General features: G+C 41.6%; 5 non-coding genes across 5 annotated transcripts; all 5 read right to left on the bottom strand.

Annotated features, from left to right (window-relative positions):
• Positions 1–16606: 16606 nt before the first annotated feature.
• LOC121189072 lies at positions 16607–16721 on the bottom strand. The gene has a single exon (XR_005894788.1). It is a non-coding gene; the product is annotated as a U5 spliceosomal RNA (small nuclear RNA).
• Positions 16722–17101: 380 nt separating this feature from the next.
• Positions 17102–17292, bottom strand: LOC121189122. Its single transcript, XR_005894831.1, has one exon. It is a non-coding gene; the product is annotated as a U2 spliceosomal RNA (small nuclear RNA).
• Positions 17293–17870: 578 nt separating this feature from the next.
• LOC121189119 lies at positions 17871–18040 on the bottom strand. The gene has a single exon (XR_005894828.1). It is a non-coding gene; the product is annotated as a U1 spliceosomal RNA (small nuclear RNA).
• Positions 18041–18857: 817 nt separating this feature from the next.
• Positions 18858–18972, bottom strand: LOC121189078. Its single transcript, XR_005894792.1, has one exon. It is a non-coding gene; the product is annotated as a U5 spliceosomal RNA (small nuclear RNA).
• A 380-nt stretch (positions 18973–19352) lies between these two features.
• Positions 19353–19543, bottom strand: LOC121189120. Its single transcript, XR_005894829.1, has one exon. It is a non-coding gene; the product is annotated as a U2 spliceosomal RNA (small nuclear RNA).
• Between the last annotated feature and the right edge of the window lie 466 nt (positions 19544–20009).

Here is a 20009-nt window from a genome sequence, read left to right as displayed (position 1 = left end):
GTCTTTGTGTTGGTCAGAAGCATTTTATCCTGGCTCAGTGGTCACCACACACATTTGTCCCACTCTGCTGCAGCAGTCTAAAGAGTGTAGCTGATCCAGTCTGACCGTCCTTCTCCTCCACTCTCTGTCTCTGTAAAATGATCCAGCCCAGAGTCCTCCCACAGCCTGTGGCCCACGTTCAGCAGGATGACGTCATGCACTTGTCCCACACACACACACATTTTTTTCCCCAACTCCTTCTTTCAAAGTTTTATTTTCTTCTACACTTTCCTAAAATAATTTTAAAAAATTGCATGTTAGTAAATAGATAATTGTAGTAAGTTTCAACTCTTTTTAGTATATAGATAAGTTTCTGCTCTCTTTAGTGTGTAAGATAAGTTTAACTGTTTGTAGTATTTATATAAGTTTGAACTCTCAACAACTCCTTCGTCAAAGTTTCATTTTCTTCTACAGTCAAAAAAAGGAAATTAATTCACCTTACTATGTCTTTAGGTTTAGTGCATCTTAGTACATAAGTCCCAAAGTGTTTAGCTCAGTATTTCAACCATTTAAAACATTTCTAAATGTAATAATTCTGTTGGTTGAGACCAGATTGGCATAACTTCCATGACAGAGGTAAAAGGCTTTAGGAGGGTCTACAGACAATATTCCATCCCAACATGTTCTTCCCACAGTTCATATGTCAGTATAATGACAGAACATACACAACAGAAAATACCAATCAAAAGTACAATGTTTTTTTTTTTTTGATGATTTTTTAGTTATTTTCTGACCTAATTTAATTTTTAGTTTATCTAAAGAATTTTTTTTTTGATAAATTTCCTTTAAATGAATGTTTAAAATTATAACATACATTTATTAACTGATGAATAAGTTCACACATGCATTAAAAGGTGTATGTGAGAGCATGTCACACTGACTCCAGCCACTAGAGGTCAGGAGTGCACAGTTTTAAAGTGCTCTGATTATGTCAGTTTCTGAGTCTCACAGTCTGCATTAATGTGAGTGATTTACAACCCAAACTTTCACATCTCCTGAGCTCTGGAGCCTGAAACCAGTGGAACACACATTCATTTATCTGTCAGATGAATAAACAATGCTACATGTATGAATATTACAATGAACATTTCAATATGAAGAGTAGGAAGAATAAGTTTGGATGGAACATTGTCAGAGGGTTTGGGTTAGGGTGGGGTAGACCCTCCTAAAGACCTGTTATATCATAAAGTGTTCAGCAGAGGTGAACATGTTACAGTAGGTACAACTCAATTCATTCATTCATCAGTAGGAGTAGTAGTAGCTTTATTTGTAGCAGCTTTAATAATACTTTGGTAGTTGTGTCAGAAACAGCAGTGCTAAATATTAAACAGGATCTACAAAACATATTAATAATCTAAATAAATCATCTATTAAATATCTGAAAAACCTGCAACAGTTATAAAGAGTTTTAATTTTTTAAAGCAGCAGCTGCTGTGACAGATGTGATCAAATTATTAACACCTCATAGAAGGAGAAGTAGTTATACAAATTTCATTTGACCAAATCCTTTTATCAGCCAAACTAATGAAGGTTTTTCTTTTCTAAAATGTAAAATGTATTCACAGTCTTACAGAGGTGGAGTTTTTTGTCTTCTTTTTCTACATTGAGTCCATATTTTTATCTCTTTCTGTGATGAACTTGTCATAATGACTGTGTAGAAGAAGCAAAGAGCTGTAAGAAGCTCTGTAGACATTGTTCCATTGAAATCCTTTTTTTGCTGTAGTGAACACATCACTGACTTCAGAAGATGTGAAAAGTATTGTCTAAACATACAGTCTCATAATGTTTGTAAGTAATATCAGAATGATTTGGTTCTGTCTAAATATATTGAATTATGAAGAGTTGGATAGAAACTGCAGAATGAACAATAGGAGACATGTATTTGGATGGAACACTGTTACAGGGTTAGAGTTAGGGAGGGCCAGGGCCAGACTGCTTCTCACAGACAGAGTGGGAGCGCTTCAAACACGAGGACCTGGCTGAACACACAGAAGCTGTACTGAACTACATCAGGTTCTGTGTGGAAAATGTGACAACAAAAAGACTCATCCTGGACTTCTTCAATCAGAAAGCCTGGATCAACAGCTACGTCCGGTCACTCCTTAAAGTCCACAACTCCACCTTCAGGTCAGGTGATAGGGCATGGTACAGAGCTGCTAGAACTGACCTGAAGAGGAGGATCAAAGAGGGAAAGGTGGACTACAAGGTCTAGGTCTGCACTGCTCAGCTGGCACCGGTCTTCACCACCATCTTCAACCTGTCCCTGTCACAGACCAGAACAAATTGTTACCATCCTGTACTGACAAGCAGCTAAAGCTACTTTACATAGAGGACATTCAGATTACCAGTGACACTTTGGCTCCCTCTTACTCTGCTCACACATTATTACAAGAATCTTTGAAGCAGCACAAATCACGTCTGATCCTCAGACCATAGCAGTCAGACAGAAACAGATCAGAGCAGCAAGGCCAACTTCACCACTCAACCATTAAAACCTGCAAGTGACCTTTGATTTTACACTCCACACATTCAGCTCTTACAAGTAACTGAGCAAAGCTTTATAAAGTGTTTGAGTGAAATGAAGTCACAGAGGTTTGGTGGTTTCATGCTCCACTGGACCATGTCGTCCTTTTTCTCCAGAATATGGAAGGATCACTAATATCTGCTTTGTATTAAAGAAGTGATCTGATGATGAAGATTAAAACAAATATCAAACTGTTGTCAAGCCTCAGACTTTGTTACTGAAGACGAATCATGTCTGATATTTTCACATACACACAAGCAAAGTCCTTCATCTCTATCATGTTTGGCCAACAGCACTGAATATGATAAGTGACATATCTCTCCAGCCATTGTATGCTACATGACACAGCACCAAATGATGATGAATGAATGTTTTTATGGCAGAGTCACCTCAGAGCTGAAACAGGATTTATAGAGTCTCTGTGCTCGAGTATCTGCTGCAGTTCAAAGAGAGTCTAGTTTATTTCTTTATTACTTGTGAGTTTTTCCTTGAAGAAATCCCAAATTACTGAGTCAGTTATTCACTGAACCTGTACCATCACTGTAAAATAGCTTATATTCAGTTATTTGAACCTAATTACATGATTTTTCGATGGTAAAACTTCAGTCAAAAACACTTTCACTGAATGTAAAGATGATTTTTTTTACAGAATATTAAGGTTTTTCCAACATCAAAAGACTTTTTACATCACAAAAGATTTACAACTGCCAGTTCAGTGAAATGTCTAAGTGCATGCAGTTCCTGGGTTTTATACTTCTGCTAATAGAGTCTCATCACTGTGGGAAAAAACAAGTCCTCCTCATTACGTTCTCTCATTAGTGAGAAAGTTCTCATTCAATTCACACAGTGCATCCACTCATGTCTCACACTGAACACTAAGTTGAAAGCTCCTGACCTCTCAGTGTCTTGATTTCTAATGAATGTCCAGATCACGGTGTTTCTTTCCTCCAGATGTCAGTGTGAAAAGTTCCTGTCATGTTTGACTATAAAGGCTTTGAAACTAGTTTCATTTGTGAAGAGGAGCAATGAGGAGTTCAGGCTTCCTGGAGCAGAAGTAGGAAATGTGTTGCTATATTTGATTGTGTGTGAGAATTTAGTAGTTGAAGTGTAACCTGTGTTTAAACAGGCTGAATAAAGTTGTTTTGGACTCCATAACCAGCTGAACCAGCAGGTTTTAATGGCAGAAAATCTGTAAAACTGATTTGGAACAATGTGAACAGTCAGGCAGTGATGTATTTCAGTGTTGTTACTGACAAAGAAAAAATAATTCTTCCAGTCCAACAGAACACCTGTCTGTAGCACCTGATCCTCACACATTCACACCTCGTTTGTGTGAGTATGAAGATTTGCTGGCTGCCTGGTTAGCTCAGTTGGTAGAGCATGAGAGCATGAGCATGAAACTCAACCTCTCAGGGTTGTGGGTTTGAATCCCACTCCGGGTGGCCACCTCCCATGGGCTCTCCACCTGTGGAGATGCCATAGGCCTCCGGTGCATTGTGAAATGGGCGGGTAGTGAAGTTTTGCCAAGAACCATGAGGAATCTTGTGGTGAAGGAGTTCAAAGAGTTGACAGTGAACAAGCAGGTGGGAAAAATAATGAGTGTGTTTATCACAATTGTTCTGATAAACATTCTGTCTTAATGTCAAGATCAGAAACTTTAAAGAGGACAGAAAGATGAAGTCGTGATATAAACCATAAAAAGAAAAAAAAACACACCAACTTTTTCACAACTAATGCAGCATCTGACTTTCCAGTGGAAAACTTTTAACCTGAAGAAGCAACAGCAGATAATGTTTGGTTTGCACTGGCAGTAACATCACACACCTCTTACACAGATTGGAAATGATCAGTAAACCATGAGATCAGGCTGATATCTCAAAGTACAAACTATAAACACAAACCTTAATGTCTGGTAGACAAGTAGAGCAACCAAAAGAAGTGATGTGGACTTTCCTGTAGTTTCCTCTTGTCCTTGTAACAGCAGTAGCTCCTCCCTTCCTTGGCAATAATTGTGCAGAAATATCTGAGTGCTTCTTTCTTCCTAAATCATGAGCAAGTTCTGTCCAGTCCAACTGTTTCTGCTCCTGTTTGACTTCTGAACTTGTCTCTGGCTGTGTGTCCACTTACTGCAGCCTGTGACATCAGACTGTAGAATGTTGATAGATCAAAGGCATCAAAGGACAAACACACACACACACACACACACACACACACACACACACACTGGTACTTAAGATCCAGGACAAAGGAGATCAGGAGACAGGAGACCCAAAAAGTGGGAGAAAGAAAAATACAGTTAAAACACAAACTCATAAACAGATATAGAATCAAAGAAAGTATTGTGTCCCAGAACATGATGATATAGTTTCATCTTTAACTTTCACCATCAGCTTCCTACTCCATCTTTTCAGATTACAGGTGTAACTGTTATCTCAAGGTGTGTTTTGGTATTTTAACTGTCAAAGGTGCAACAGCATTAACAATTTGGTACAAGAATGAGCACAGATCCAGAAGTGATCAGAGATAAAAGCCTAGAAAGCAGATGAACTTTCTGCATGGATTCCTCTCCAACAAAGTTAAATTAAGTGTGGCAGCGTCCTCTTCCTCTATCAACCATCCTTTGGCCTTGCTCAGTGTCGTGGCAGAGGAGAATGCATGACAATTATAACGAGGATCTAAGAGGCAGGCCAGCACCACAGTTTTTATGTCTTCTACTTTCTTTTCTACTCCCTCATGGCTTGCCTGAGCATTCTGATGCCTTTTGTGGATGGCCCCTCATCATCTTGAAGTAGCATCTTCAGCACAGTCAGGCATGGAATGATGCTGATGAGTTGCTGTGGCTCACCTGAAGTGTAACTTCCTCTATTGGGAGAAGAGTTTCAGTTAAATCGGACCTGCAACATGGAGGATTTCCATGTTCACCACGGTAGATGGTAAGCGCACGCTTTTGCTCCAGCATTCTTTGCAGCATGTGGAGCATTGAGTTCCACCTCGTTGGAACAGCCTGGATTATGTTGTGCTCTGGCAGGCCAAGTTCCCTCTGAATGTCTTGCAAACACTGTTTGGCCAGAATGGAGTGGTGGAAATGTGTGGCACACTTCTTAAGTATTGCAAAGACAACTGTGACGGCTCTTTGACTTGACAGACCGTCATTCGCCACAAGTTGCAAGGTGTGTGCTGTGTAGCTGAGGTCTGGGAGTTCAGCAAGCCTCATTCCCTTCACAATATTTGCTCCGCTGTCTCGAAGCACTAGTGCTAGACGATCTTGGCTGATCTTCCAGTCCTCATGCATACTGAGGAATGTCTCATTCAGGTATTCCCCAGTGTGAGACCCATGCATCACTCTTGTATTTAAGACGATCTGCTTTCTTGTCCATTCATCATCAATGAAATGGCATATCAGGCTCATGAGAGACTCTGTCACACCAGACCAGCAGTCTGTGGTGAAGGAGAGAGAGTTGCCGGCATTCTCTGGTTGAATCAGGGCTTCGATCTTGTCCACAACCTTGTGGTGAACTTTTTGCAGTTTTTCAGTTCGGTAATACTTCTCACTTTTCAGTGCATATCGTGGCTCTGCTGCAGCCACGAGGAGCTCAAAGCCAACATCAGACACCACCGTAAACGGCTGGTTGTCAGTGACTATCATCTCTATGACTAGTTTGTTCATTAGTTTCACTTTCTTTGTTTCTGAAACATGTCCTCTATTGTTGGTTGAGATGACGTTGCCTCATCCTGATGAGGTTCAGATTCCCATTTCTTCTGTGCTGTTTCATACTACTCAGGGTGATGAATCCTAAGATGGGACCACAGGTTTGAAGTATTTTTGGTTTTTCCCATTGTTGCTCCCATGCTGACACCTTCATTGCATATATTACAGGCTGCCTTCCCTGGTGTTGATTGAGTGTAATATTTCCATACTTCCTTTTTAAAGAAATCCCATTTTTCCGTCTGAGTTTGATTCCACAGGCTTTCTGCCTCTGCAACACTTTCCTCACGCCCTCCACATGGAGCTCAAAATCTCTGCTAAACAGCAAAACATCATCAAGGTAGGGTACACATACCTCATCTCTCAGATCTCCAAGACAGCCGTCCATGTACCTCCAAAAATCCACTGGGGCATTTATCAGACCAAAGGGGATTCTCAGTCACTCATGCAATCCCCAGGGTGTAATGAAGGCAGTGCATGCCCTTCTCTCCTCACTGACAAAGCCCTGATAGTAGGCTTTACCTTGATCAACTACGGTGAACCATGAGTTTCCTCCAAGGTTGTCCAAGATTTCCTGGATTCTTGGGATGGGGTGTCAATCAAGGTGTGTCTTTTCATTTACCTGTCTGTAATCAATGCAGAGTCGAATCGAAGAATCCTTCTTCCTCACAATCACTATTGGTGATGCGTAGGAAGAGGTCAGCTTCTGGATCCATCCCTTACTGAGTAAGTCCTGTATGTGTTTTTTAACTTTCTGGTATAAGTGACGTTGAATGGTGTTGCATGTCTTTGTGACTGGGCTGTCATCCTTAAGGAGTATTGTCATCTGCAGGTCAGGAATGCATCCAGTGTCATCCTTAGCAAAGACCTCTCTTTTATCAGCATCTGTTTCACTTTTTGTTGTTGTTCTATGGTTAGGTGGGAGAGGTCGACAGGTGGATCCCAAGGCTGTTTTTCAGATTTTTCGTGACACTCTTCCACTGTTGTTTCCTGACCAGATTTCACTTGGTCATTTTCATCTTGTGGCTGGTGTTCTGGTGTAGTTTTGTCCTCAACACTTTGTACAGCATCTACAGCATACAGCATGCCCAGTACAGTTCTGTTTTGTAGTCTAATATCTTCATCTGTGTTATTCTCAACTACAACTGAAATGGCAGCTTTATCTTCACTGGGTAACTGCACTAACTGCTGCTTTACTTGTAGTCCTGGAGGCCATGGATTGAATACTGCTCCTTTAATATGACCCTATTAAGTTTGCCACATACCACCTTTACTACATCAACAAGTAAACAGCTGTAACCATAGTAAATAAACACAACAGTGATGGAGACAGCTTGAGCTTGAAAATGCTCAGACTCAAAAATCATGAGTCAGATTTCACAGACTAAACCTAAGAACTGGTAAATGGCTGCATTTATATAGAATTTCTACCCAGAGATTCAGCCCTTTTAGTGGTTCAAAAGTAACTGCACAAATACACATGAAGTGAAACAAACTCCTCAGATTTAAAATTTAGTGTAAAATCCTTTGCAGTCAGACTGTAGTATCCATTATTATATTTTAAAGTCAGTGTGCTGAGAGCCTGAACAGGTGGATAAAGAACTGATATTTCTGCTTCACTCAACAAATCTGTGTTTGATGTTTGGCCCAGTTTTCAAATGCAGGTCTGTTAGTTTGCTGTGAGCTGCAGAGCAAACTGAGAGTTTTGTTCCTTTGATTGTTCTTTCAACACAAATGTTATTTGACTTTTTCTTCAATGTTTCCTCTTCAGACTGAGCAGCTGTAACCTCTCAGAGAGAAGCTGTGAAGCTCTGTCCTCAGTCCTCAGCTCCCAGTCCTCTAGTCTGAGAGACCTGGACCTGAGTAACAATGACCTGCAGGATTCAGGAGTGAAGACTCTCAGGTCAGGATCCATCAACCTGTTTAGCTGATGATTTGCTCATATCTGATTTTTCAGTGAATAAACAGCCAACTTGTGTAGGATTGTTCAAAGTAAATTTTACTGAAGTTCAGCAGAACTTTCTAGACTCAAACAATTCATCATTTTCTCTTGTTTTTTTTAATCCTACAAATGACAAATCCCTCAGGCATCAGTATGGACATTTTTGTCTATTTTTGCAAAGTTTCCCTCTACATCTGGCCACCATTTTGGCTGTGTTAGTGCACAGGACACAATTTTTTGTTTCTTTCTTTACAAATTTTAAAATTCTAATTTTACATTTTGTAATAGAGCAGTAGAACACTGTGAAACAAATTTACTACCCTCTTGAGTCATTAGGGACTACTACTAGGGTCTACTGTCTGTCTTTTAATGTTCACCACCAAAATCAGCCATTTTCCCATCATAGGCCTGTGCATAAAATGCTTGTCATTTCTTGGCGATAAGACATCGATAAAAATACTGCAGTAATACTTTTTCCACTTTTCCACTGAAATATTTTTTTAGTCAGCAGCAGATTTATCAAATTCCACAATTCTGTGAACCACAATCAACATTCAAAATCAAACTAAATATTGAAAACAGAATATTACAGATATGTTCTAAACAAATATGTTACAGAAAATCAGAAGATGGATCTGCAAGTGATGTAAACAAACTATATACTATACATTTTAGTTTTAGTACAATTTATAGAACAAAAAGTGTGTGTGTGTGTGTGTGTGGTTTGTGTGTGTGTGTGTGTGTGTGTGTGTGTGTGTTTGTGTGTGCATGTACACGCACTCTCATGTGGAGGTAAGTGGAGTTTAGACAGAGTTTTTTTCTTTTTTCCTGTGCACATCCAGCACAGTTCCCTCTTCTTTGTGGAGCTGCTGGCGGTGGTGTCAGTGTCAGGGCCCACTGTGGGAGCAGCTGAAGAGGCCTGTGAATCCTGCACCACAGTAGCAGCAGGCAGTGTACGGGGGAGGCGACCTCTCCTCATCATTTCTGCAGACACCAGGTTTTTCCCCAGCTCCTCCAAGAAAAGCCTCCTCCTGTGTGTCTTTGGATGGTTCCAGGTGGGATCCACAGCAGTAAAAAGCACGAAGGAATTGAAGACAGAGACATCGGTCATGTCAAAGAAAAGAACCTGTGGCCACCGACAGGTCTTTCTTCTGCAGCTGTAGGTGCAGATAACCTACAAAAGACCAAAATAAAAAATAAGCCTACTGAATACTAAAAATAAAAATAAAGTCACCAAATACAGTATATCTCAGACAAGCCCATTATTTTAGTAAGAATAAGTAAGCTAAGTTTGGAATAGATGCATGCAGTAATAAATATGTAAAGGCTCACACCTGCCCTGCAGCGGTTATAATCTGTGATGATCGCAGGTTTCCTTTTCTGATCCTCATTGACAGCTGCTTCTCGATGTTTGCTGCTGAGAAGGATCACATTTTTCCCCCGTCTGGGAATGTAGCTCACCACTGTGGTTGTCTTTGTGAAGGTAAAAACAGAGGACAGGATAGCTCTCCCTCTCAGCTGCAGGAGTTTGGGTGGAAGCTCATGCTTATTTTTTCTTATTCTCACAACCAAGGTCACTTTCTTCTTCAGAAGTTCCTGCACAAGTGAATATGTAGTAAAAAAATGTGACAGTGAAGCCTTGGAGCTCCTCTGTCATCTCCAGGACGACACATTTTCCCTGGCCGACCTCCACAGCACTGCCAGCAGCCTTTCCTGTGTAAATCTGGCACTTCCAGGCATAGGCAATCCATACTTTGCTGGCTTGCTTAGCATATACTGGTGAAAGTTGCACCGGCCTTTGAAAGGGACACGCTGCTCATCAACGCACACACCTCTCCCAGGGTTGAAAAGCATGGAGAGGCGATGTATCCACATTTCCCAGATTGAGCGGATGGGTGTAAGCTTGTCCTCTCTGAGACGGGAAGGGTTGTTCAGCTTGTCATCAAATGGGAGGGTGGAGTTGATTACCCTGCATTTGGTGTGATTCATGGTGGTCATCCCAGAGACTGGAGGTGGATTCCCCCTTGGACCGGTACACTCCAGCCAAAATCAGTGTGATCAATATCACTCCAGTTTCACACTGTGCGTCCTCCATTCAGGTTTGTCATGTTAAATCAAATCAAAAGAGGATTCCACATCACAAGTCCTGGTGATGGTGCACCGTGTCAGCCCCGGAGTCACACCTGTGGCAACAGGAACATAGTGAGTAGTCTCTGCATGTTGGAAAACTGAACCATCCCTTAGTTATGCTGCTATAGGCCTAGGCTGCTGGGGGACTTCCCATGATCCTCTGCACACCTCTTCTCTTCTCTCTTTCTCTCCTCAGACCCACTCTCACATTTATTAGCCTTTATTACATGTCATTAACTCTGTGTCCTCTCTGTCCCGTAGTCCTGTGCTTGTTTCTCTCTGGTCTCTCTGTCTCTGTACCTTTCTGCAGGTATCTCTGGCTCCACCCACCTGCTGCTGTTTATTGTCTACAATGATCCATTTCTAACACGTTACTATGTTTAATGTTCTGTCCTGGCTAACAGATAGCTAACAAATAAATAAAAAGACCCAGTAGACTTTCCTTATTGCTTTACTGACTCTTCTTATGTCTTTTGTAAAACTGAAACACAAATAGATACACAACATGTTACAAACATACTACAGTTCACATCAGAACAAACAATGAGGCTAAACAATAAAGTAAATTAGCCAAAATGGCTTAACTAGCTTCTTGCTAGCGCTTAGCTGAGCGATTAGCATGTTTTCTTAATCTTAAAATAAACATCTTAAACACTACCTCAAATAAGACCTCAGTGCCACAAACAAACAAACAAACAAACAAACAAACGAAATGCATCCACTCATACCGTCGGTTCCATTTCAAGGCTCGACAATCAACTTTGTGGTGGAGCACTCGAACATCGCTACACACACCAGAGTCCGGCAGAAAAACTGCAGTACGCAGAAAACGCCACTAGGTGGAGCTCAACCCCACACAACACAACATAACTTTATTGAAACACTGACAAAGTCAGAACATTTAACGTTCCACTCTGCTACAGATACATGTTGGATTAATATTCTATACAGACTGTAATGTAAATAATTACCAATCATGACAGCTTTTTGCTTCTGTGCTCTGTTTCCTATCATAACTGTAATCTGCTGAGCACACAGTATCCACTAACTGTTCTGTAATCTGAATGCTGGCTCTCTAACATTGTTCACTGCCAACCCTGTTTGTATCATGTTTCATATGCTGCATGTCCTTCTCCTCCTCTCCTCCATTCCTAGCTGTCCTATCTTCCTCCTTTTCCTCCTTTCAGCCCGGCCATCAGCAGGAGGGTCCCTCATATGAGCCACGTCTGGGTCTCTGTAAAGAGACAATTCCACAATTTTGATTGTGGAAGGAGCTATATAAATAAAATTGAATTGAATTGAACTGAATTGATAAGATAAGATAAGAAAATCCTTTATTAGTCCCTCATTGGTGAAATTGCAGCAACAGCAGGGTGTACAGTACAGTAAGTAAATATAAGTAAGAGGCCAATATGGCCAGAACAAGATTAAATAAACACTATTCCAATAGTAGAATAACTAATAAACTAAATTAAGAAAGATAGCTGCTGTATACACATACATAAATATGAGATGGAACTTGCTGAGTAGTGTAACTATAGTACACAATAAATATAAATATTGCACATTGATATTGCACTAATAATTGAATTATTGCACATTGATCTTAAACTGATAGTTGCATGGAATTGTAATCAAGTTCGTGTGTCAACAATGCTCGTTATTGAACTCCATCAGTATAGAATCTCATTATTCAGTCGTGTAACAGGACGGATTCAGACACACTCAGCAGCAGAGGACAGTGGAATCATCTTCCCTGATCCATCCTGTCTGTCTCATCTACATCCTGTAAGACTTTCTGCTTGTCAATAATCCAACCATCATAAATGATTGTCCCTCAGTGCTTTCACTGTAAAAACAGTCTGTGTGACACCATGAGCCTCAGTGAGACCTGGACATAATGTCAAGTTGTTGCTGTTTAATGTGATAACAAGTTGTTCTGATGGTGAAAGTGGATTAAATAATATAACAGCAATAAGAGAGAGAGGACCACCTGACAGCATTAATGGACATGGACAGATATGTGCTCACACACTGCCGAGCTGCACACACTGTTAAACACTGTCACAGCTCATTAGCATCACGTTCTACCTGCAATTCAAGATCAACGAGTTGGTTCAGGATGGTGCAAAACACGAGACAACAAACAATCAGACACCAGACATGAACTGCATCATGTTAAAATCAGAGCAAAGCAGCAACAATTACAAAAAGACAGAAAGTCAAACATGTGAGAGCACGATTGAATGTGGAGGAAGAGACAGAGATGATGGTTCTACTTCAGTCCAGCTGCTGAAAACTGTTTCCACTGCAGTTCTACTCCAAGGTGAAAAAATACAGAATATTATCTGACACTTCTAACAGACAGGAGCTGAAAACTTCTCACAGAAAATACAAGTGTCTCTGAATAACAAAGAGGAACGAGAGGAAGAGAAAGTGGGTGGACAAAGAGAAAAGAAGGAGCTGAGAGAGAGCAATGGAGGAGAGAAACTTTAAAGTCCAACAGTGATTCATCATAGTTTGTGAAAACTACCTGATACTTGTCCTGAGTGTTCAGTCAGTGAAAGAAACCATGAAAACAAAGCTGATTCTTCATTTTACATTTATCATAAATGACTAAGGGACTTTTTTTTGATCACTTGATTATTCATCTGAGAAAAGCAGTAAGTTCTTTGAGTTACTGAGTCACTGCAGTGTGTTCAAAACAACTATACTTATAGAAATGAAGGTACTGATCACACAGTCTAAAACATAAGCTTCAGAAAAAAATGAATACATTTCATATGCTGAAGGAAATGTTAGGTTTGTGTCATGTCCGACAGTCGACAATCAACCAAATACCCAACAAATCTAAGTCATTTAGCTTTGTAGCTCTGCACACATCCTTCTTCAAACACTGTGGTTTATGACACAGCCAGTTAAGTCTGGACTTCAAACCAGTTCAAACACAGTCATGCAGCATGTAGATGCAGAATGTAGATCATTTTCTCAAACATCTGCACCAGCACTGAGGAATAAACATCAATGATAATTCATCATGATTTATGAAGTTTAATGTTTCTGTTGTTTTACTGTTTGAAAGAGGAGAAACAATGTTTGTATATTTGAAGACTAAAATCAGCTGTGAAGAACATTTTCCTTTGTTTTCTTCTTTTCAGAGGTTTTTGAAAAACAGATAAAATGAATCAGTGGATGTATCAGAATATGGAGAGAATCTTCATCCACTACAAACTTGTGACTTTTGGAAATTTCCCAAAGCAAAACTCTGTTCATGTGAATCAAACCAGTAAATGTCTGGTTTCAGCTAATTTAACCTTTGGGCTGATGAATGAACGACTACCTGCTGCATAATCAGACTCATCACTACATTATTCACTGCACAAGCAGCTGCACACTGGTTCACACCTGAGAGAATAACGAGCAAAGAAGAAGCAGGTGGTAGAAGAAAAACTGATGAGAGGAGGAAACGGAGGAGGGTGAGAAAAAGATGAATAATTACTGAAGCTGCAACATCAACAGACGCCTGTCAGTGCCAAAGAAATGATTCTTATCAAGAAAGACAGAGATTAAAGCAACTAGCCTCATCTTCATGTTCCAGATGCTCACACAGTTTTTGAAAAGTAAAGTAAACCAGATGAAAAGAAATCATTCATGATTTGACTCAAGATGAAGAAAACATATCTCTTTACCTGGATGCATGAAATAAAAGTAATAAATCAGTGAAGGTTCAGAATGGTTTCAGTAAAATATCACAGATCTTATTTAAAGCTCTGTTACTCTGTCACAGCAGACAGCAGGACAATGACAGTGAGAAGACTGAAGGAGACATGGAGCTTTGTCCTGGTTTGAAGGACAGAAGACGGAGGACAGTCTGTGTGTGGCTGCTCTGTCTGGGGAGACTGGTGGAGAAGAGACTGAGGTCCAAACTCTGACAGGACACAAGAGAGCAGCTCCAGCCCTCTGACAGAAGACAGGCTGGGAGGGAGGACAGCTGTCCAGCTGTGGATCAGCTACTGGACACTGACGGGACACACACCATCCCTCTGGCTGTCCCACAGAACAAACCCTGACTTCATGTCAGGTGAGGATGTGTCCATTTAAAATGAGGACTACAGGAAAAGTATAAGCTTCATTTCTTCAGAAGCTGTTTACAGTTACTGGAATTTTAAAATAAATAAAATCTCAGTTTGATCACAAACAAAACAGATTCTATAAATTCTCTTGACAGAAGTAAAAACCAATCTCATTTCTATTATCAGCTGATTAAATGTTCATTTTCTCCATCATGAAGGATCATCAGCTCACCATCTGCTGGGCTACAGAGCTGATCAGCTCAGCAGACGTGTTGTGATCTAATAGGATCAGACAGGTGGAGACATGAAGGATGAAAACAGCTCTGCTCCAATGAAGGAAGCAGAACTAGAAACAGGCAGAGACACCTGCTGTACTGATTTCATCAACACTAACAGAGAAACACAGAGATGGAGTGAACTTTCATTCATGCATCTTAGTTTAATCTTTAAAGTTTATTCTGGACCATGGAAAATAAAAGCCCCAGAAAAAGCTAGTACTCCTGACATCAGGAATGAATTTTAAAATGACTCATGAGCTGATTTAAAAATCTCAAATGTTTTGATGTGCATTTAAAAATATTAATTATGAGGGAAAGCTGTGTTTTTATTCAGTGTATTGAAAACTCACCACTTCAAGCTTCTCCTTCCTCCACCTGTTTCTCTCCCTCCTTTCATCTGTCTCTATGTAGACTCACTCCTTCCTGTACTGTCTCTCTGCATCTCCTTCCTTTCACCTTCAGCTTTACTTTTCATGTCAGTATCATCCACATACAGAGACGATAGAAGCAAATGGGTCATTTAGCAAAGACGAACACATCAAAGATAAAACACAAACTTTCTACATGCTCCTAAAGTCAGAAACACACTCAAACAGCAAAATTCTCTTGTTGTTTCTCAGGCAAACACATGCACACCCTCCTACAGTCTGTCCACACTGCTGCTCTCTGTGTCTGTGAGATCACTCGTCACCACTTTGTTCCTCCAAATATAACAGTGATAATATTTGTGTCTGTGAAAGGACACATATACACACACTGTTACACATTCTCCACCTGCTTTGTGGTTGTGTGAGGAGTGTGTGAAGTGTGGAGGCGAACGTCACAATGACTGACTTCTCCTCTCTGCTTGGTTCCACTCAGCTGCCTGTCACTGACTCTTCAGAGCCAGTGACAGGCACAAGAGGCTGCAAATAGGCTGCGGCGTGCGGCAAACGCGCTTTGTTGGATCTACCCATCATGCACTGCTCTGCCAAAAACAAAGGAACACTGTGTGAAATGCCACTAGTCAAGCTGTCTCTTGGGAAAGAAAGCAAAGGCCCACGTGGGACACTTTTCAAAACATTTCACTAAATGAACTAAACACTGACATGAACTACTAACATGTATGGACTTACTGAAAACCTTGGAGCTGATCTGCACTTTCCTGTGGTTTCCTCTTGTCCTTGTAACAGCAGTAGCTCCTCCCTTCCTTGTCAATAATTGTGCAGAAACATCTGAGTGCTTCTTTCTTCCTAAATCATGAGCAAGTCCTGTCCAGTCCAACTGTTTCTGCTCCTGTTTGACTTCTGAACTTGTCTCTGGCTGTGTGTCCACTTACTGCAGCCTCTGACATCAGACTGTAGAATGTTGATACATCAAAGGCATCAAAGGACAAGCACACACACACACTCACACATACTGGTACTTATATCTTGGTGAGGACACTCTCTGGCATAATGCATTCCCTCGCCCTAACCTCTCTCTCTTTTAGCATCTCAGACCTATGTCAGTACCTGTGCCTCTGTCAAAGAATACAAAAAAAAAAACACTAGACCTGTACACACATAAAGTCATGTATTCATCTGTGAATGTGTGTTTGATGAGTGCAAAGTGAAAATGCTGCATGAACCTTGTTTTTGTAAAAGCTTCTCTTGTTTCCTTTGCTTCTTACAACTGTATATTTTTCAAGCATCATCTGTCATATTGAAGAAATAGGTTCATTCAGTAGCGTTATTTCTTTTTTTATTGTCATCATGTACACTTTTCCTGTCTCAAAGACGCCAGCATCCCCACCAAATCCTAAAAATAAAGTATACCAACGAAATGACAACATCTAGCACGCATTTCTTCCGCAAAGGAAGAGCAAAGTGGGACAGGGGAGCTCACACTTGTGGCGCTCTACAAAGACGTTTGACTTTTCACCAACTCAAAAGGCTCAGCCATAAGGCCAAGCCAGCCAAAAATAACTTCAACTCATTGGTGTTCCTCTCCACGGAAGTCTTTAGTAAAAGGCGAAAGACTTGTGCGTTATGAAGAGAAACAAGAGTCAGAACAGGCCTGTCTCAGAGAGCAGCTGAGGACCCTAGTCGTCCCGGCTACCACCGTCGCGGTACGCCTCCCTTGGCTTGTCGCGTGCTAAATCCCAGCCTCCCCACCACCTCCAGCCTGAAAAATCCAGGCCTGGCTTTTACATGGAGACTACAAAGTCTGGGAAACCATCAGGCGTCTTCAGGGAGTCCGCGACCAATCATCGTAGCTGAGGTGCACTGTGTTGTTGAGCTGGGTTCCCTGGGTGATATCAGTAAATCAACTGACTGGTTGTGCACAATTCACTTGATAAAAACTTAGCCGCATGTTCCTTCAGCCACTGTAAAAGTTTGACTCCTAACTAAACATGTGTGTCAGACCTTGATTTTCTACAAAGCAAGATAAAGGTGCACCGTTCCCGGCGGCACTGCAATGCCAGGTCGATGCGTGGAGTGAGCGGAGCAAGCTCCCTTTTCAGCTCCCTCTCCTAAAAATGGGTTTAATATGTTATCCCCATATAGGGGACATATCAGATATTAAACTGATAAGAACAGATACTACACTTGATCTTAGCCAAAAGGCCGAGAAGCGATGAGGCCCAAGCCTTTGACGTCCAAATCAAGCTCTTGGTACAACCGTCACAGTGTCGCGGTGTCCCGTTTGTAAGCCAGCTTATCAATTGCCGCCACTTAGCAACTCCGCCCATCTGTCTGCTGTGTACTTTTCCCTGCCGCTATACAAAGATGTTTGACTTTTCACCAACTCAAAAGGCTCAGCCATACGGCAAAGCCGGCCAAAAATAGCTTCAACTCATTGCTGTTCCACACCAAAGCCTAGAAATAAAACATACTAGAACAACATCTAGCACACATTTCTTCCACAAACAATTAGCAAAGTAGGACAGGAGAGCTCACACTTCATTTTGTCATGGAAAGGCCACGCCCACTTCCCCAATTCCAATGGGAACACGGGGAATTGTCATGACTAAACACGCCACTCTGTAGCGTACGCCAGAGAGCTTCTGCAGAGCAACACTGCCGCTTTGTGGACAGACTGCAAAAGCTGACATGTAACCCCAAATCAACAAAGCCACTTCACGAAATGGAGAGCCTTCAACAGGTTAGCACATGGGAATTCCTGACACATTGTGTGTTCTTCTACACGCTAGCAACATGGGAGAGCGCGAACGCAGTCCCCCACTACCAGAAATTATGCAGTCGAGATTCCCACATTTGGGGAATTCGCAGGGGTCAAGCTGTCTCTTGGGAAAGAAAGCAAAGGCCCACGTGGGACACTTTTCAAAACATTTCACTAAATGAACTAAACACTGACATGAACTACTAACATGTATGGACTTACTGAAAACCTTGGAGCTGATCTGCACTTTCCTGTGGTTTCCTCTTGTCCTTGTAACAGCAGTAGCTCCTCCCTTCCTTGTCAATAATTGTGCAGAAACATCTGAGTGCTTCTTTCTTCCTAAATCATGAGCAAGTCCTGTCCAGTCCAACTGTTTCTGCTCCTGTTTGACTTCTGAACTTGTCTCTGGCTGTGTGTCCACTTACTGCAGCCTCTGACATCAGACTGTAGAATGTTGATACATCAAAGGCATCAAAGGACAAGCACACACACACACTCACACATACTGGTACTTATATCTTGGTGAGGACACTCTCTGGCATAATGCATTCCCTCGCCCTAACCTCTCTCTCTTTTAGCATCTCAGACCTATGTCAGTACCTGTGCCTCTGTCAAAGAATACAAAAAAAAAAACACTAGACCTGTACACACATAAAGTCATGTATTCATCTGTGAATGTGTGTTTGATGAGTGCAAAGTGAAAATGCTGCATGAACCTTGTTTTTGTAAAAGCTTCTCTTGTTTCCTTTGCTTCTTACAACTGTATATTTTTCAAGCATCATCTGTCATATTGAAGAAATAGGTTCATTCAGTAGCGTTATTTCTTTTTTTATTGTCATCATGTACACTTTTCCTGTCTCAAAGACGCCAGCATCCCCACCAAATCCTAAAAATAAAGTATACCAATGAAATGACAACATCTAGCACGCATTTCTTCCGCAAAGGAAGAGCAAAGTGGGACAGGGGAGCTCCCACTTATAGCGCTCTACAAAGATGTTTGACTTTTCACCAACTCAAAAGGCTCAGCCATAAGGCCAAGCCAGTCAAAAATAACTTCAACTCATTGGTGTTCCTCTCCACGGAAGTCTTTAGTAAAAGGCGAAAGACTTGTGCGTTATGAAGAGAAACAAGAGTCAGAACAGGCCTGTCTCAGAGAGCAGCTGAGGACCCTAGTCGTCCCGGCTACCACCGTCGCGGTACGCCTCCCTTGGCTTGTCGCGTGCTAAATCCCAGCCTCCCCACCACCTCCAGCCTGAAAAATCCAGGCCTGGCTTTTACATGGAGACTACAAAGTCTGGGAAACCATCAGGCGTCTTCAGGGAGTCCGCGACCAATCATCGTAGCTGAGGTGCACTGTGTTGTTGAGCTGGGTTCCCTGGGTGATATCAGTAAATCAACTGACTGGTTGTGCACAATTCACTTGATAAAAACTTAGCCGCATGTTCCTTCAGCCACTGTAAAAGTTTGACTCCTAACTAAACATGTGTGTCAGACCTTGATTTTCTACAAAGCAAGATAAAGGTGCACCGTTCCTGGCGGCACTGCAATGCCAGGTCGATGCGTGGAGTGAGCGGAGCAAGCTCCCTTTTCAGCTCCCTCTCCTAAAAATGGGTTTAATATGTTATCCCCATATAGGGGACATATCAGATATTAAACTGATAAGAACAGATACTACACTTGATCTTAGCCAAAAGGCCGAGAAGCGATGAGGCCCAAGCCTTTGACGTCCAAATCAAGCTCTTGGTACAACCGTCACAGTGTCGCGGTGTCCCGTTTGTAAGCCAGCTTATCAATTGCCGCCACTTAGCAACTCCGCCCATCTGTCTGCTGTGTACTTTTCCCTGCCGCTATACAAAGATGTTTGACTTTTCACCAACTCAAAAGGCTCAGCCATACGGCAAAGCCGGCCAAAAATAGCTTCAACTCATTGCTGTTCCACACCAAAGCCTAGAAATAAAACATACTAGAACAACATCTAGCACACATTTCTTCCACAAACAATTAGCAAAGTAGGACAGGAGAGCTCACACTTCATTTTGTCATGGAAAGGCCACGCCCACTTCCCCAATTCCAATGGGAACACGGGGAATTGTCATGACTAAACACGCCACTCTGTAGCGTACGCCAGAGAGCTTCTGCAGAGCAACACTGCCGCTTTGTGGACAGACTGCAA

This window comes from Toxotes jaculatrix, chromosome 10 (assembly GCF_017976425.1).
Source record: "Toxotes jaculatrix isolate fToxJac2 chromosome 10, fToxJac2.pri, whole genome shotgun sequence".
Taxonomy (NCBI): Eukaryota; Metazoa; Chordata; class Actinopteri; family Toxotidae; genus Toxotes; species Toxotes jaculatrix.
Note: the sequence above shows the minus strand (reverse complement) of the source record. Positions and strands in the feature narration are given on the sequence as shown.